This window comes from Ziziphus jujuba, chromosome 11, assembly GCF_031755915.1.
Source record: "Ziziphus jujuba cultivar Dongzao chromosome 11, ASM3175591v1".
Taxonomy (NCBI): Eukaryota; Viridiplantae; Streptophyta; class Magnoliopsida; order Rosales; family Rhamnaceae; genus Ziziphus; species Ziziphus jujuba.
The window spans coordinates 26,602,500-26,617,433 of record NC_083389.1 but is presented as its reverse complement, the minus strand read 5'-3'; the positions used below and the strand labels follow the sequence as shown (position 1 = coordinate 26,617,433).

General features: G+C 37.1%; 2 long non-coding RNA genes across 2 annotated transcripts; both read left to right on the top strand.

Annotated features, from left to right (window-relative positions):
* The first annotated feature begins 2,576 nt into the window (after positions 1-2,576).
* LOC132799834 (uncharacterized) lies at positions 2,577-3,257 on the top strand. The gene is made up of 3 exons (XR_009634742.1): positions 2,577-2,594; positions 2,688-2,750; positions 3,059-3,257. It is a non-coding gene; the product is annotated as an uncharacterized LOC132799834 (long non-coding RNA).
* Positions 3,258-3,804: 547 nt separating this feature from the next.
* Positions 3,805-4,922, top strand: LOC132799833 (uncharacterized). The gene is made up of 3 exons (XR_009634739.1): positions 3,805-4,129; positions 4,275-4,676; positions 4,761-4,922. It is a non-coding gene; the product is annotated as an uncharacterized LOC132799833 (long non-coding RNA).
* The last annotated feature ends 10,012 nt before the right edge of the window (positions 4,923-14,934 follow it).

The window sequence follows — 14,934 nt, the reverse complement described above, 5'->3', positions numbered from 1 at the left end:
ACGAAAGGTGCCATAGTTGTCGCCCGAGGACATATTTGTGGAACGCTGTACAAAACTCATGTGAAGATATGTGCAGAAAGCCTCAATATTGCAGAAGGAGAGGCATCTCAAAATCTGTGGCATCAGAGACTCGGTCATATGAGTGAAAAAGGATTGTCCACTTTGGCAAGGAAGAAGCTTATCACTGTTTGCAAGGATGCTGCGCTAGATCCTTGTAATCACTGCTTGTTTGGTAAGCAACATAGAGTCTCCTTCAGTTCCTCTGCATCGAGAAGATCAGAGTTGCTTAGTCTGGTGCACTCTGATGTTTGTGGTCCCATGGACGTGGAATCATTAGGTGGCAACAAGTATTTCCTGACCTTCATTGATGATGCTTCTCGGAAGGTGTGGGTATATTTCTTGAAAACAAAGGACCAGGTATTGGATTACTTCAAACTGTTTCATACCATGGTAGAGCGTGAAACAGGAAAGAAGCTGAAATGTCTTCGCTCAGATAATGGAGGCGAGTATACTTCCAAGGAGTTCGATGCCTACTGCAGAAGACACGGCATTCGACATGAGAAGACGGTCCCTCGCACCCCACAACATAATGGAATAGCCGAAAGGATGAACCGAACCATTATGGAAAAGGTCAGAAGTATGATCAGTATGGCTAAACTGCCAAAGCCATTCTGGGGAGAAGCTGTTCGTGCCGCCTGCTATTTAATCAACAGATCACCGTCAGTACCGTTGAATTTTGAAATTCCGGAGAAAATGTGGTCGGGTAAGATTCCCTCCTACTCTCATTTAAGAGTGTTTGGTTGTTTAGCTTATGTACATGTATCCAAGGAGCTCAGACAGAAGCTCGATCCAAGATCTACTCCATGCATCTTTATAGGATATGGAGATGAAGAATTCGGATACAGGTTATGGGACCCGAAAACAAAGAAGGTTATTAGAAGCAGGGATGTAGTATTCCATGAAAACCAGAAAATGGAAGACATTGAAAAGCCCAGAATGTCTCCTAATTGTAGTTCTAGTGCCGAGAATTTTTGTCCTAATCCAGCACTAGCACAAATAGCCACAGAAGAAAATGAGGTGCATGAAGATATACCAGAAGCAGACCAGGAGGAAGAAGGGGATATTGAGCAGGGGGAGACTCAATCCTCTCAAGCAGCTGCAGGGCCATCACAGCGGTCAGATGATGGTACACCTCCTGAAACCAGTGGTTTACAAGTTTGGAGATCTGAGCGAGGCCGAATTCCATCAAAGAGATTTCCAGAATCTGAGTATATTCTGCTTACTGAAGAGGGGGAGCCAGAGAGTTTCCAGGAAGCTGTTTCTCATCAAGAGAAGGAAAAGTGGCTGCAAGCAATGCAAGATGAGATGGAATCCTTGCAGAAAAATCATACTTATGAGTTGGTTGAGCTTCCAACAGGAAAAAAGGCACTAAAGAATAAATGGGTGTTCAAGCTCAAGAAAGATGGCAGCGGAAAGGTGGTGAAACACAAAGCCCGATTGGTGGTCAAATGATTTCTTCAGAAGAAAGGAATTGACTTTGATGAGATTTTTTCACCAGTGGTAAAAATGACTTCAATTCGAGTCATTTTTGGTTTAGTAGCAAGTCTAAACCTAGAGCTTGAACAAATGGATGTGAAGACAGCATTTCTTCACGGTGATTTACATGAAGAAATCTACATGGAGCAGCCAGAAGGATTTGAGGTTTCAGGGAAAGAAAACCTCGTATGCAAGCTCAAGAAGAGCTTGTATGGCCTCAAGCAAGCACCAAGACAATGGTATAAGAAGTTTGACTCGTTTATGATGAGTCAAGGTTATAAAAGGACTGCAGCAGACCAGTGTGTTTATATTCAAAAATTTTCAGGTGGAAACTTCATTGCACTTTTGCTATATGTGGACGACATGTTGATCGTTGGACAAGATGCAATGAAGATTAGTCAGCTGAAGAAAGAATTATCTAAGTCCTTTGATATGAAAGACTTAGGACCAGCTCAACAAATTTTGGGAATGCAAATAATCCGAGACAGAAAGAATAGAAGGTTATGGCTATCTCAAGAGAAGTATGTTGAACGGATGATAAAGAGATTCAACATGGATAAAGCCAAACCGGTCAGCATTCCACTTGCAAATCATTTCAAGTTGAGTAAGAGATTGTGCCCCTCATCCAAAGAAGAGATAGAGGAGATGACTACAGTACCATATTCTTCAGCGGTAGGAAGTCTGATGTATGCAATGGTGTGTACCAGACCAGACATTGCTCATGCAGTAGGTGTTGTGAGTAGATTTCTTTCAAATCCTGGAAAGAAACACTGGGAAGCAGTCAAATGGATTCTCAGGTATCTTAAAGGTACATCGAAGCTGTGCTTGTACTACGGGGGAGGTGATCCAATCTTAGAAGGCTATACAGATGCAGATATGGCCGGAGACCCTGATAATAGAAAGTCTACATCAGGTTATCTCTACACTTTTGCAGGGGGAGCTGTGTCATGGCAGTCAAGATTGCAGAAGTGTGTTGCTTTATCCACTACTGAAGCAGAGTACATTGCCGCAGCGGAAGCGGGTAAGGAAAAACCACAACATCTAACATATTTAAGCAGGTTTGTATACTTCAAATATGGTTTTGCTTCTTATACATCTTTTGCTTTCCCATTTTATGCTTATATGTTCTTATATCATATTCCATGATGCAGCATGTTACTGCTGAAGGAACAACCTTAGTCGAACAGGCTGAAGATGCAGCTAGCAACAAGAAGGTCCTTGCCCTGAGCATCTTTTATTTTAATAAATATAACTGTTGCAGCCTGAAAAGATTCATTTTCACAAACATTTCATTACGGAAATTCATTTTACATTGACTGATATTTCAATTCATAACTATTAAACCCGCAGAAAGCAGTCTATTACATGAACCATGAAATAAAACAAATGTTTCTCTTTGCATAAAATCTACTGCCAATTGATGGATATGCCTTTTATAATGGCATAAGACGTCAATTATTGACTTCTTTTTGTCTCTGCTTGCATTGCTCGCTGTATTTGGTGCTGATTATTTGTGCCTCAGGCAGATAAGAAGGATGTGATTGGTCTGCAGGAGCAGGTAACTGCATGGCTTACTTCTAAAACTTAGGCTGGGCTGGTTTTCTTAGGTGAAAATTAATGTTAATTTTGGTACCCCCAGGATTTTGTTAGAAATGTCAGTGAGCTTCATGACAAATATCTAGCATGTGTCAGTGACTGCTTCCAAAATCATACCCTTTTTCACAAGGTTTGTATATCTAAACGTCTTCACAATTAAATTTGTCACAGCAAATGCTTCCTCTAAACTGGATTTTTCCCTGCAGCTTTTGAGGTCTTTTGCAAGAAGGGTGTTGCTAGAAGCTCAAGTGCAGAAATATTAGCCACAACTTGTGATAATATCCTTTAGAAAGGTGGAAGTGAGAAACTGAGTCATAAAGCAATTGAGGAGACACTTGAAAATGTGTGCTACACCGAAACGTGCTGTTGATTGTGTTCAATTTCTTAAACATGTAAAATTTTGTGATCGAACTTTAATTTTTGTGCAGGTCATGAAGATGCTTGCCTATCTTACTGACAAAGACTTTTTTGCTGAACTCTGTAGGTACCGAATAGCTTTCAACTGAAATAGAAATTTATTCATTCTGGAATTTTCTTTTTTTAGGTTGTAGATGGTTATGTTACTGTTTCATTTGAAAATAGAAGAAATTGGATTGACTGATATATGGTACATGACTGACAGGAGAAAGCTTGCTCAACATCTTCTCTTTGATAGGAGTGCTAATGATGACCTTGAGAGATTTGTTTTGACAAAACTTAAGCAGCAATGTTGTAGACAGCTCGCATCAAAGATGACGGGGATGGTTGGTTGCCTTGGATAATCATTTTACGGTTTTTATGTTATATGTGAGGAAATAAGTGGGAATCCGAGAAAATACTATTTTTGCTTTCATAGGTTACAGATTTGACATTGGCGAAGGAAATTCAAACCAAGTTTGACAGGTACCAAAAATATAATCCACATGCAAATCCGGGGATTCATTTGAACGTTACTGTTTTGACTGCTGACTTCTGGCCAAGTTACAAGTCTTTCGACCTCAACCTTCCAGTAGAGATGGTATATTTCAGCTTCTGTTGAGACTTAGAACTCCCCCTTTCTCTCTCTCAAACACGCATAAAACATTCCAAGATTAAGTTTGTCTTAGGTTCAACTCAACATTGTGGGAGTTATTAACATATTTCTTTAATTTCTTTTCTTTTAGGCTAAGTACGTTGAAGTCTTCAGGGAATTCTATCAGACAGAAACAGAACATAGAAAACTTACATGGATATACTACTTAGGTACTTGTAAAATGAGTGGCAAATTGAACAAAAAATGATGGAGTTGATTGTCACGACTTATCGGGTGATATATTACATAGTTCTTAGCATAGATTGTTTCATCCCCCACATTTAGTTGTTGAGTGGAGGTTTGGGTGAAGATTGAGTTATTCAGAGATCATGAACCAGTTAAACTTAAGTGATGACGATATTGTTAGACTGCTCCATTCGTTGTCGTGTGCAAATATAAGATCCTAAACAAGGAGCCTAACACAAAAACAATCTCTCCTACTGATCACTTTGAGTTCAACTCGAAGTTTACTGATAAAAGGACGAGAATCAAGGTAACCAGATGCTAGAGCTTGTAATGTTCTCTTTATTTTTCTACTTTGTTTGAGAGATGGTTTATTATATTGTTCATTATGCAGATCCCTCTGCCATGTGCGGATGAAAAGAAGAAAGTAATTGAAAATGTAGACAAGGAAAGACAATATGCCATTGATGCCTCAATTGTGCGCATCATGAAGAGCCATAAAGTTTTGGGTCATCAGCAGTTGGTTATGGAGTGAGTCGAGCAGTTGGGTCACATATTTAAGGTTCTTGCAGTACTTGTATCTTTTTCTCCTGATATCATCTAATTCCGGTTTCGTTTCTTTAGTTTAGTTTTAACCTAGTTGTTTTCATTCAATTCTCTTTTTTAGCTTGACTTCAATGCAATTAAAAAGCGGATTGAGGGCCTGGTCACTCAAGACTACTTGGAAAGAGACGAAGATAACCCTAATCAGTACAGGTATGTGGTATGATTCATTTTGTCGATCATCTGTCAAATTACTTGGTGACTATTGCTTTGGAAACTGGCACAAAAAGAAGGGCAATTCATAGTTTGAGCGGCAGAATTAGGTCTAAGATGCCATTCTGCGGATGCCCCTTTGCTGTTTCCTTGGAACCAGAAGCTAAGAACACTTGTACATTTTGCCGTTGGAGCCATATATTGGGAACAATTATAAATTTGTGACCTCCTGATGGAAAAATTTTAGTTGATTGCATAATGTGGTCCATTGCTTCGGTGGGACCATCCTGCATCATGATTTAAATTCTATGCTTCGCTTTTAACAGTTTTTTTGCCCCCACTGAAAGGAAATGTGTAATATGATTTCCACACCTTTAGCATTTTGATTGTCAATTACAATTTATCAGGTGAATGGCTTGTATTTTGGAATGGGAAACCTATTTGAGGCATTTTCTTTAGTATACATCTTCCTTCTATAGCAAACCCCACGTGAATTACGTGGACACAATTACAAAATAGTCCTTTTTACAATCACAAATGCCAAATTAATGATCATGCAGAGCGGTATCTTTTTATTTTTTTATTTTTTGGCTGATCCATTTTTCCTTCTATTCTTATTCCTTTATTGATAACTGTCTAAATAGGATTCTGACAGAGTAAAGAAAATTCTTCTAGTGAAACCTCTTGTTAAGTCCTTTTCTCCCCCAAAATATAGTATTTCTCTACCCTCGGTACTTGGATTCTTGGAAGATGGAAGCCACTATCAATAAGATTTGCAATGTTGGTCATAATATTGAAGTGTTATTGCTTTGTTTACCATTTTGACACGTATCAAAATCCAATCTATGAAGCATACTTCGGAGTAAAACTACTTCTGATTAGTCAAAACATGGTTGAAATTTACTCCGACTCAATATCATGTATCAAACAAAATACCGAACAATACTTGCAACAAAAGCAGCCGTCAACATAAAAAGACAAAAATGTTTTCTTACATTTACTAAAAAGAAAGAGAGCACTCAAAAAGAAGAGGAAAAAGATGACTTTTGGTGGTTGGTCTGCAGGAATAGGTAACTTCATGGCTTGCTTCTAAAACTTAGGCTGGGCTGGTTATCTTAGGTGAAAATTAATGTTAATTTTGGTACTTCAGGTTTTTGTTAAAGTCATTGAGCTTCATGACAAATATCTAGCATATGTCAGTAACTGCTTCCAAATCGTACACTTTTTTGCATGGTTTATATCTCTAAGCGTCTTCACAATTGAATTTTTCACAGCAAATGTTTCCTCTAAACTGGATTTTCCCCTGCGGACTCTCAAGGAAGCTTGTGAGGTCTTCTACAATAAGAGTGTTGCTGGAAGCTCATGTGAAGAATTATTGGCCACATTTTGTGATACTATCCTTAAGAAAGGTAGAAGTGAGAAAGTGAGTGATGAAGCAACTGAGGAGACACTTGAAAAGGTGTGCTACACTGAAATGTGTTGTTGCTTGTGTTCAATATCTTAAACAGGTAGAATTTTGTGACCGAACTTTAATTTTTGTGCAGGTTGTGAAGCTGCTTGCTTATGTTAGTGACAAAAGACTTTTTTGCTAAACTCCATAGGTACTGGATAGCTTTCAACTGAAATAGAAATTTATTCATTTTGGAATTTTATTATCTTTATAGGTACTGATCCATGGTACATGACTGACTGGAAAAATCTTGCTCAACATCTTCTCTTTGATAAGAGTGATAATGATGACCATAAGAGACGTATGTTGACAAAACTCAAGCAGCAGTGTGGTGGACAATTCACTTCAAAAACTGAGGGGATGGTTGGCTGCCTTGAATAATCCTTTTATGTTTTTTATGTTATATGTGAGTAAACAAGTAGGAATCTGAGAAAATGCTATCTTTGCTTTTATAGGTTGCAAATTTGACAATGGAGAAGGAAAATAGAAGTACCATGTCATCATCCATAGAAATTTGAAATGTCTCCTCATAGATCTGGTTTTCTTGCCAATCTTTCAATTTCCTTTTCTTTGAGGAACTTTCTCTTTTATCGCCCGTTCACCTCACTTTGGTGTTACCTTTCAGAAATTTGTACCTTGTCTTAGGCCTCAGACTTTGTGTCCTTGGATAAACCATATTCATTATGTTCTATATCTTTCTCACGTACCTTACTTGACAAACAAGCATTGGAACGAAGACCAATTTTGCCTAGCTCGGTATCATCAATCTTAGGTTTCTTGAAAGTTCCACAAGCATATTGATCAGCCTCCTTCTTGCTTTCATTTCTCCTTTCCTTTGTATCACCTGCATACAAATGGCAATCAAAATAAGAATGCACAGATTACCAACTTTTAAATAAAATTCTCACACACAAAATGAAATACATACCCACATTTAGATGCTTTTGTCTGCCTAGATATGTTCTTTTCCAAGTTGCATGGCTTTTTTAAATATTGAGATTCAAATTTTTTCACTGTACTAGATTCTAAAGGAGGTTGGTTCATGTCATTCAAGCTTTTGCTTTTAACAGGTTTGTGTAGGTGGTTTTTTGTGGGGTTTGAGATCCAAAATGAACTACCACTGCCACCTGAATTTAGTACTTCTTTTTATGCATGTCTCCTTTTTCCTTGGTTAGATATGGAATGGGAATTGTTATTGTGAAGAAATAATCCTCAAGAGCTGAGGAAATATATGATATTGTTCAGCTGCTAATCTTCGAACCTGTGATATGAGGAAATAAAGAAAGAGGATCAAATGATGACGTTTTGGGAAAAGTTTAAGTGATTTGAGAAGGAACCACAACGTTTTGCAATATATTTTAAAATAATTGAAACACGTGAACGGCAGGTGTGGTTGTTAAGTCAGTTTAGAGAAGCTTCATAGTGATTGGTCCACATCAGCAAGTTTGTCACATCAGCTCTAAACAATTATGCATATAAACAGTTTTTCTTCTTCTTCGAGCAAGTTAGAATCACAGTTTTACAGAGCACGTATTGAATTTAGTTTAGGGTTTGAGAGAGAATTTTGGTTCTTCTATACTGTATTCAATTCATTGGGAGGTTCTATAAGTGTAATTGGTTTTCTTTGTGAAAACGTCGAGAGATTCTGTGTGAGGTTGTAAAGAGATCACAACAAGAGTGTTTGAGTGTTTTTCTGTGTGAAACACCATTGGAGACATTGTTACTGAAGCTTGTATTTCCTCATCTAATAATAAGAGCAGAGGCCCAGACCCGAGCATCGAGGACTTAGGCATTTTCTTGGCCGAACCTCTTTAAACTGTTTGTGTTCTTTGCTATTTTTATGTTCTTGATTCTTTGAATTCATCAACAAGTAGTATCTGAGCTTCGTTCTTTCTAATTTTTTTTGAGTGTTTAAGAAAGATTCTACTATCGGAATCTTGTGCTTCTTATATAAGCACAATGGCTTCGAAAATAGAAGTGGAAATTTTCAATGGCAAGGGGGGATTTTCTGTTGTGGAGGAAGAAGATGAAGGCAATTCTCGTGCAGATGAAAGTTGCTAGATCCATTGACGGGTCATTCCCTGCTGATCTTCTAGAGGACAAGAGATTGGAGATGGATGAGATTGCTTTGAATACAATCATCCTGCATCTCTTTGACAGTGTTCTCAGGAAGGTAGATGAGGTAACAACTACTTCTCAGATGTAGAACAAACTTGAGCAGCTTTATATGGTAAGGTCTCTCCCAGATCGAATTTTGCTACTTGAGCAGTTCTTTGGCTTCAAGATGGATACATCAAAGGATTTAGACTATAATCTTGACATGTTTAATCGGATAATTTTGGATTTGGCTAATTGCAAAGTTTCTTTCAGTGATGAACATAATGCTGTAATTTTGTTAAATTCTTTACCTGAGTTATATAAAGATGTCAAGAATGCCATAAAATATGGTTGTGATTCTCTATCCTTGGATATGCTAATTAGCTCTTTAAGGTCTAGGGATATAGAGATAAAGACAGAGTCTAAGGGAGAAGGACTTAACACCCAAGGTAGAAGTCAAACCAGAAATTTTGGGAATACTGATAGTAAAGGAAAGAGTCATGACCATTCTAGATCTAAGTCTAGAGCAAGGGGTCGAAAATGCTACTATTGTAAGAGGGAAGGTCACATAATAAAGTTTTGTTATAAGAAAAAGAGAGATGATAAAAGCAAGAACCATGAGAATGGTGATCTTGTAGTTGTTTCTTCTAATGAAGAATCTGGTGAGGTTCTTGTTGCTGATTCTGAATAGAATAAGTCTGAATGGGTTCTGGATTCAGGATGTTCATTTCATATGTGCCCAATCTTTGATGTTTTTCAGTCTTATAAAGAATGTGAGAAAGGACAAGTTCTTTTAGAAAATGACCATTCGTGTAAGGTAGTTGGAATTGGCAATGTACAGTTTAAACTATATGATGGTACTACTAAGACCTTAAATGATGTGAGGTATGTTCCTGATTTGAGGAGAAATTTAATTTCTCTTGTTATGTTTGATGATGCTGGTTACACTTCTAAAACTAAGAGTGGAACAATGAAAATAACCAAAGGTTCTTTTGTTGCATTACAGGGTGTTAAGAAAAATGGATTGTATGTTTTACTTGGTGAGGCTAATTTTAATTCCTGTAACGCTTCCATTCATACTCCTGTTGATAATACCATGTTATGGCACAATAGATTGAGGTATATAAGTGAAAAGGGCCTGTACTATTTGAATAAGAAAAATGTGTTTGGTAAGGACCAAATCAGTAAAATAGATTTATGTGAAAATTGTATTTTGGATAAACAACACAGACTCAGTTTCAAATTGAATACTAATAGAGCCAAATTTGTCCTAGACTATGTTCATGCTGATCTTTGGGGTCCTGCCAAGGTTTCTACTCATAGTGGAAACAAATATTTTATGTCCATAATAGATGATCATTCCAGGAAAGTTTGGATACTGTTACTGAAGTCAAAAGATGAGGCTTTTAGTAAATTTAAGGAGTGGAAGTTGCTGGTTGAGAACAAGGCAAACAAGTCTGTGAAGGCTTTAAGAACAGACAATGGACTTGAGTTTTGTAATATGGAATTTGATAATTTTTGCAAAACTCAAGGTATATTAAGACATAGGACAGTAAAGCATACTCCTCAGCAAAATGGAGTTGCTGAGAGAATGAACAGAACCTTATTGGATAAAATAAGGTGTATGTTCATGTTTTTAGGGTTACCAAAATTGTTTTGGAGAGAAGCAGTAATGATTGCTATGCATCTTATTAATTTGTCTCCTTCCACAGCTTTGAATTTTCAGTCACCAAAGTTTGTATGGTCAGGGAAGTTACCAATTTATGGTCATTTGAGAGTTTTGGTTGTGCAGCATATGCACACCAGTCAAAGGAAAAATTGAAACCTAGAGGTTTAAAGTGTGTCTTCTTAGGTTACCCTCAAGGTGTCAAAGGATATAGATTTTGGGATAGGGAGTCTAAAGGATTCAAAGTCATTATGAGTAGGGATATTGTTTTTAATGAAGATATTATGCCCTGTAAGGTTACTAACAGTGCAAGTCTTAGTAATGAACAACAATTGAAGACACGACAGATGGATATACCAGTCTTTGAGCTTGAGATATCAGATCATCACATAGAAGGGACACTAAAGGAGAAAGAGCCTAAAGTTCAAAATGAAGGTATTACATTACATACAGAATCTGATATCTCTTGACCTGGATATCTCTTGACACGAGATAGAGCCAAACGAAGGGTAATACCAAGCAAGAAGTACAGCTATGCTGATTTCATAGATTATGCTTTGGTTGGCTTTCAAGATTTTTCTAATAATGAACCTAAGAGTTATACAGAAGCTATGAGGTCTACAGTTGCAAGAAAGTGGAAACAGGCCATGGATGAGGAGATAAAATCACTACATGACAATCATACTTGGGATTTGGTAGTAACTCCTTCAAATCAAAGGATTGTGGACTGTAAGTGGATCTACAAAGTTAAGGAATGGCTAACTAAGACTGATCCCGTGAGGTTCAAGGCAAGATTGGTGGCAAAAGGGTTCACACAAGTTGAGGGTGTAGATTATAATGAAATTTTCTCACCTGTAGTCAAGTATAATACAATTTGAATTATACTTTCTCTTGTTACTCATTATGATTGGGAATTAGAGCAATTAGATGTTAAAACTACTTTCCTTCATGGAGATTTGGAAGAAATCATCTATATGAAGCAGCCATGGGGATATGAAGTTACTAGAAAGGGTGGAGAGCTGGTATGCTTATTAAGAAAGTCACTCTACAATTTGAAGCAATCCCAGGCAGTGGTATAGAAGATTTGATACTTTTGTATTAAAAGCTGGTTTTGGAAGGAGTAGTTTTGACAGCTGCTTATATTTCAAAGATCCAATGAGTTCAAATGCTGTATATCTACTTCTCTATGTAGATGATATGTTGCTGGCAGGACCTAATGGAAATGTCATTAATTCTGTAAAACAAACTCTCAGTTCTGAGTTTGATATGAGAGAACTTGGGCAGGCTAGAAAGATTTTGGGAATGATTATTGTTAGAGACAAAAGAAATAAAAGAATGAAGCTTCAGCAAACCACATATATTCAAAAGGTACTCACCAAATTTAACATGAGTGAAGCAAGCCCCGCGAGTGTTCCATTGGGTGGACATTACAAATTGTCCATAGACCAATGTCCAGTAACTGAACAGGAAAAAGAAGATATGAATAATGTGCCATACTCTAGTGCTATAGGATCTGTTATGTACTTAATGATTAGTACTATACCTGATCTGGCATATGCTGTAAGCATTCTCAGTAGGTTTATGTCAAACCCTAGAAGAAGTCACTGGGATGCTGTGAAATGGCTTATGAGGTATTTGAAGTTCACTATGAATGAGGGATTGCTATTTAAAGGCAGTCAAGATGAAGTTAAGTTACTTGCTTACACAGATGTAGATTATGCTGGGGATCGAGACGAGAAAATCAATTTCTGCATATGGATTTACTGTTTGTGAAAATTGTGTAAGCTGGAAGTCACATTTGCAACCAGTGGTAGCTTTATCAACTACTAAAGCTGAATTCATGGCAATGATAGATGCTGTAAAGGAGGCTATTTGGATCAAAGGATTACTGGTGGAACTGGGAGCATTAGATAAACCAGTTGTGATTTATTCAGACAGCCAAAGTGCAATACACCTTTGCAAAAATCCTGTGTTTCATGAAAGATCTAAACACATTTAGATTAAATATCACTTTATTCGTGACATGGTGGAGAGAAAGGAATTTCAGTTGAACAAAATACCGAGTTGAATCCCATAGATATAGGGACTAAAGTCCTACCCGTGAGCATGTTTAATTCATGTAAAACCTTGCTCGGAGTCGGGGTAGGTTAGTGTTGAACAAGTTGAACTATGCAAGGAAGGTTCTTTGAGTCCCTGCTGTAATTCATGCTCTTAAGGATTAGATGGAGAAATGTGAAGAAATAATCCTCAAGAGCTGAGGAAATATATGATATTGTTCAGCTACTAATGTTCGAACCTGTGATATGAGGAAATAAAGAAAGAGGATGAAACGATGACGTTCTAAGAAGAGTTTAAGTGATTCGAGAAGAAACGACAACATTTTGGAATCTATTTAAAATAACTAAAACACATAAATGGCAAATGTGGTTGTTAAGTCAGTTGGGAGAAGCTTCATAGTGATTGGTCCACATCAGCAAGTTTGTCACGTCAGCTCTAAACAGTTATGCATATAAACAGTTTTTCTTCTTCTTCAAGCAAGTTAGAATCATAGTTTTACAGAGCATGTATTGAATCGAGTTTAGGGTTTGAGAGAGAATTTTGGTTCTTCTGTACTGTATTCAATTCATTGGGAGGTTCTGTAAGTGTAATTGGTTTTCTTGGTGAAAACATCGAGAGATTCCGTATGAGGTTGTAAAGAGATCACAACAAGAGTGTTTGAGTGTTTTTCTATGTGAAACACCATTGGAGACATTGTTACTGAAGCTTGTATTTCCTCGTCAGATAATAAGAGCAGAGGCTCATACTTGAGCATTGAGGACGTAGGCATTTTCTTGGCCGAACCTCTTTAAACTGTTTGTGTTCATTACTATTTTTATGTTCTTGATTCTCTGAATTCCACAGCAGTTATTATGGAGATTCTGGTCCGGATGTTGGACTCCAACTGCAATACTTTAGATGCGCTTCCATTAGCCTGATTCTGTAGGCTACTTTAATGGTCAGAAACCGGTAGTTGGTATAACGTATTTATTGCTTTTGTTGTTTCCTCCTCACCGATGTCGCACCGATTCATTCTAGGCGTACAACACATTTTCGGTGACCAGTTAGTAGGGCATCAACATATAAATACAAATATAAATATGTGTAGAAGTACATAATTATACATAGAAATTGGTGTACATACGTGAGGGGGGTGTGGGGGGAGAGAGAGTACATACATAAGCAAAGAGAATAATCATTGTAATAGAATTATTATTTAGTATTTATCTGGAGCTTCAGCAACAACCATTAATAGACACAATTTAACAGGCTAATGTGTCAATATCCAAACCCATAATGAGAAAGGAAACTTACAGCCAGTTTAGCTTCTATACAATAATTTCTCGGGGAGTTGCTCTGGCTTACTACCAAAGGGTAGAAGCCTCCACTTCTGAAAACTGTCACAGCACACCCAATCTTCTTCTATAACTATAGGAGTGACTGCAGCCGGTATCAATCGTTAAGCATGTCCATTTGCCATCACAGGAGACAATGAATTTGGAGCACCTTTTAAAGTTGCCTCTTAGTTTGACACCAACTGATTATAGACCTTCTTACCATTTAATGCTTCAATGGATGTCTTCTTCTCAGGAGTTGTTGTGTTATTCTCAAAATGATAAACATTCTCATGCTTCTTCATTTCAGTCTGTCTCTCAACGCTCCCTCCTAAGTTTGTTTTCTTCTCCTTTTAACACTTTAAAATCTCCCCTCATGGAATCCGGCTTCTGGACTAACAAGGTTGATTGCTCTTGAATACGCTTGGGAGAATGCTCCAGATTACTTGCTCTACAAAGTTTTTCCCTTTTTTATCAGGCAAAGCATACTTTCCTGAAGTGGTGATACTGCTATCTCCCCAGGAACAGGAAAGGAAGTCATTACCTATTTGAATACAGAATAACAGAAGAAAATGCTACCAGATTAGTTACATTCTCATTTGCTGACAAAGGAACATAAGAGAAAGAAAATACAGAATAGCCATAAACTAAATAGTGATAGTGGGAGACTCTTTTATAGACTTTTGAGTTACAGATCGTGTTAGTTATTTAATTAATAAACTCGCCAATAATATACGCAGGCACACATATTTTTGAAAAAAAAATTCATATTCGGTATTGATGGAAGAACACGTGTTTTTTTGAAAATAAAAGTTTAGAATACATATTCAACGTATGCCTGCATTATACAAGTGAAACTTTATCTTAAATATGTATATAATGAGCATTTGTATTGCTATAGAAGCAGAAGAATCTTTATGGCATGGAGACGAAAAATTTTCCCAAAACCCCTTTTAAGACACAAGCACTTATGGGACCATTAATGCTATATGTGGGACATCTAGTTTTTTTGTTCATTAGGTGATGTCTAGTAGAATTCTTGATTTGCATGTATAAGCTTTAATTAATTTCTTCAATTATTTCTTTGGTAATTTAAAGCATAAATATATTTTTTTTCCTTCTTTACCAAGAAAATAAGCCATGATGTGATTTACGACAGCTAATGCATATACACCAAAAACCTAGTATTTTAATTAACCAGAAAAGTTCATGTATCATAGACTATCTT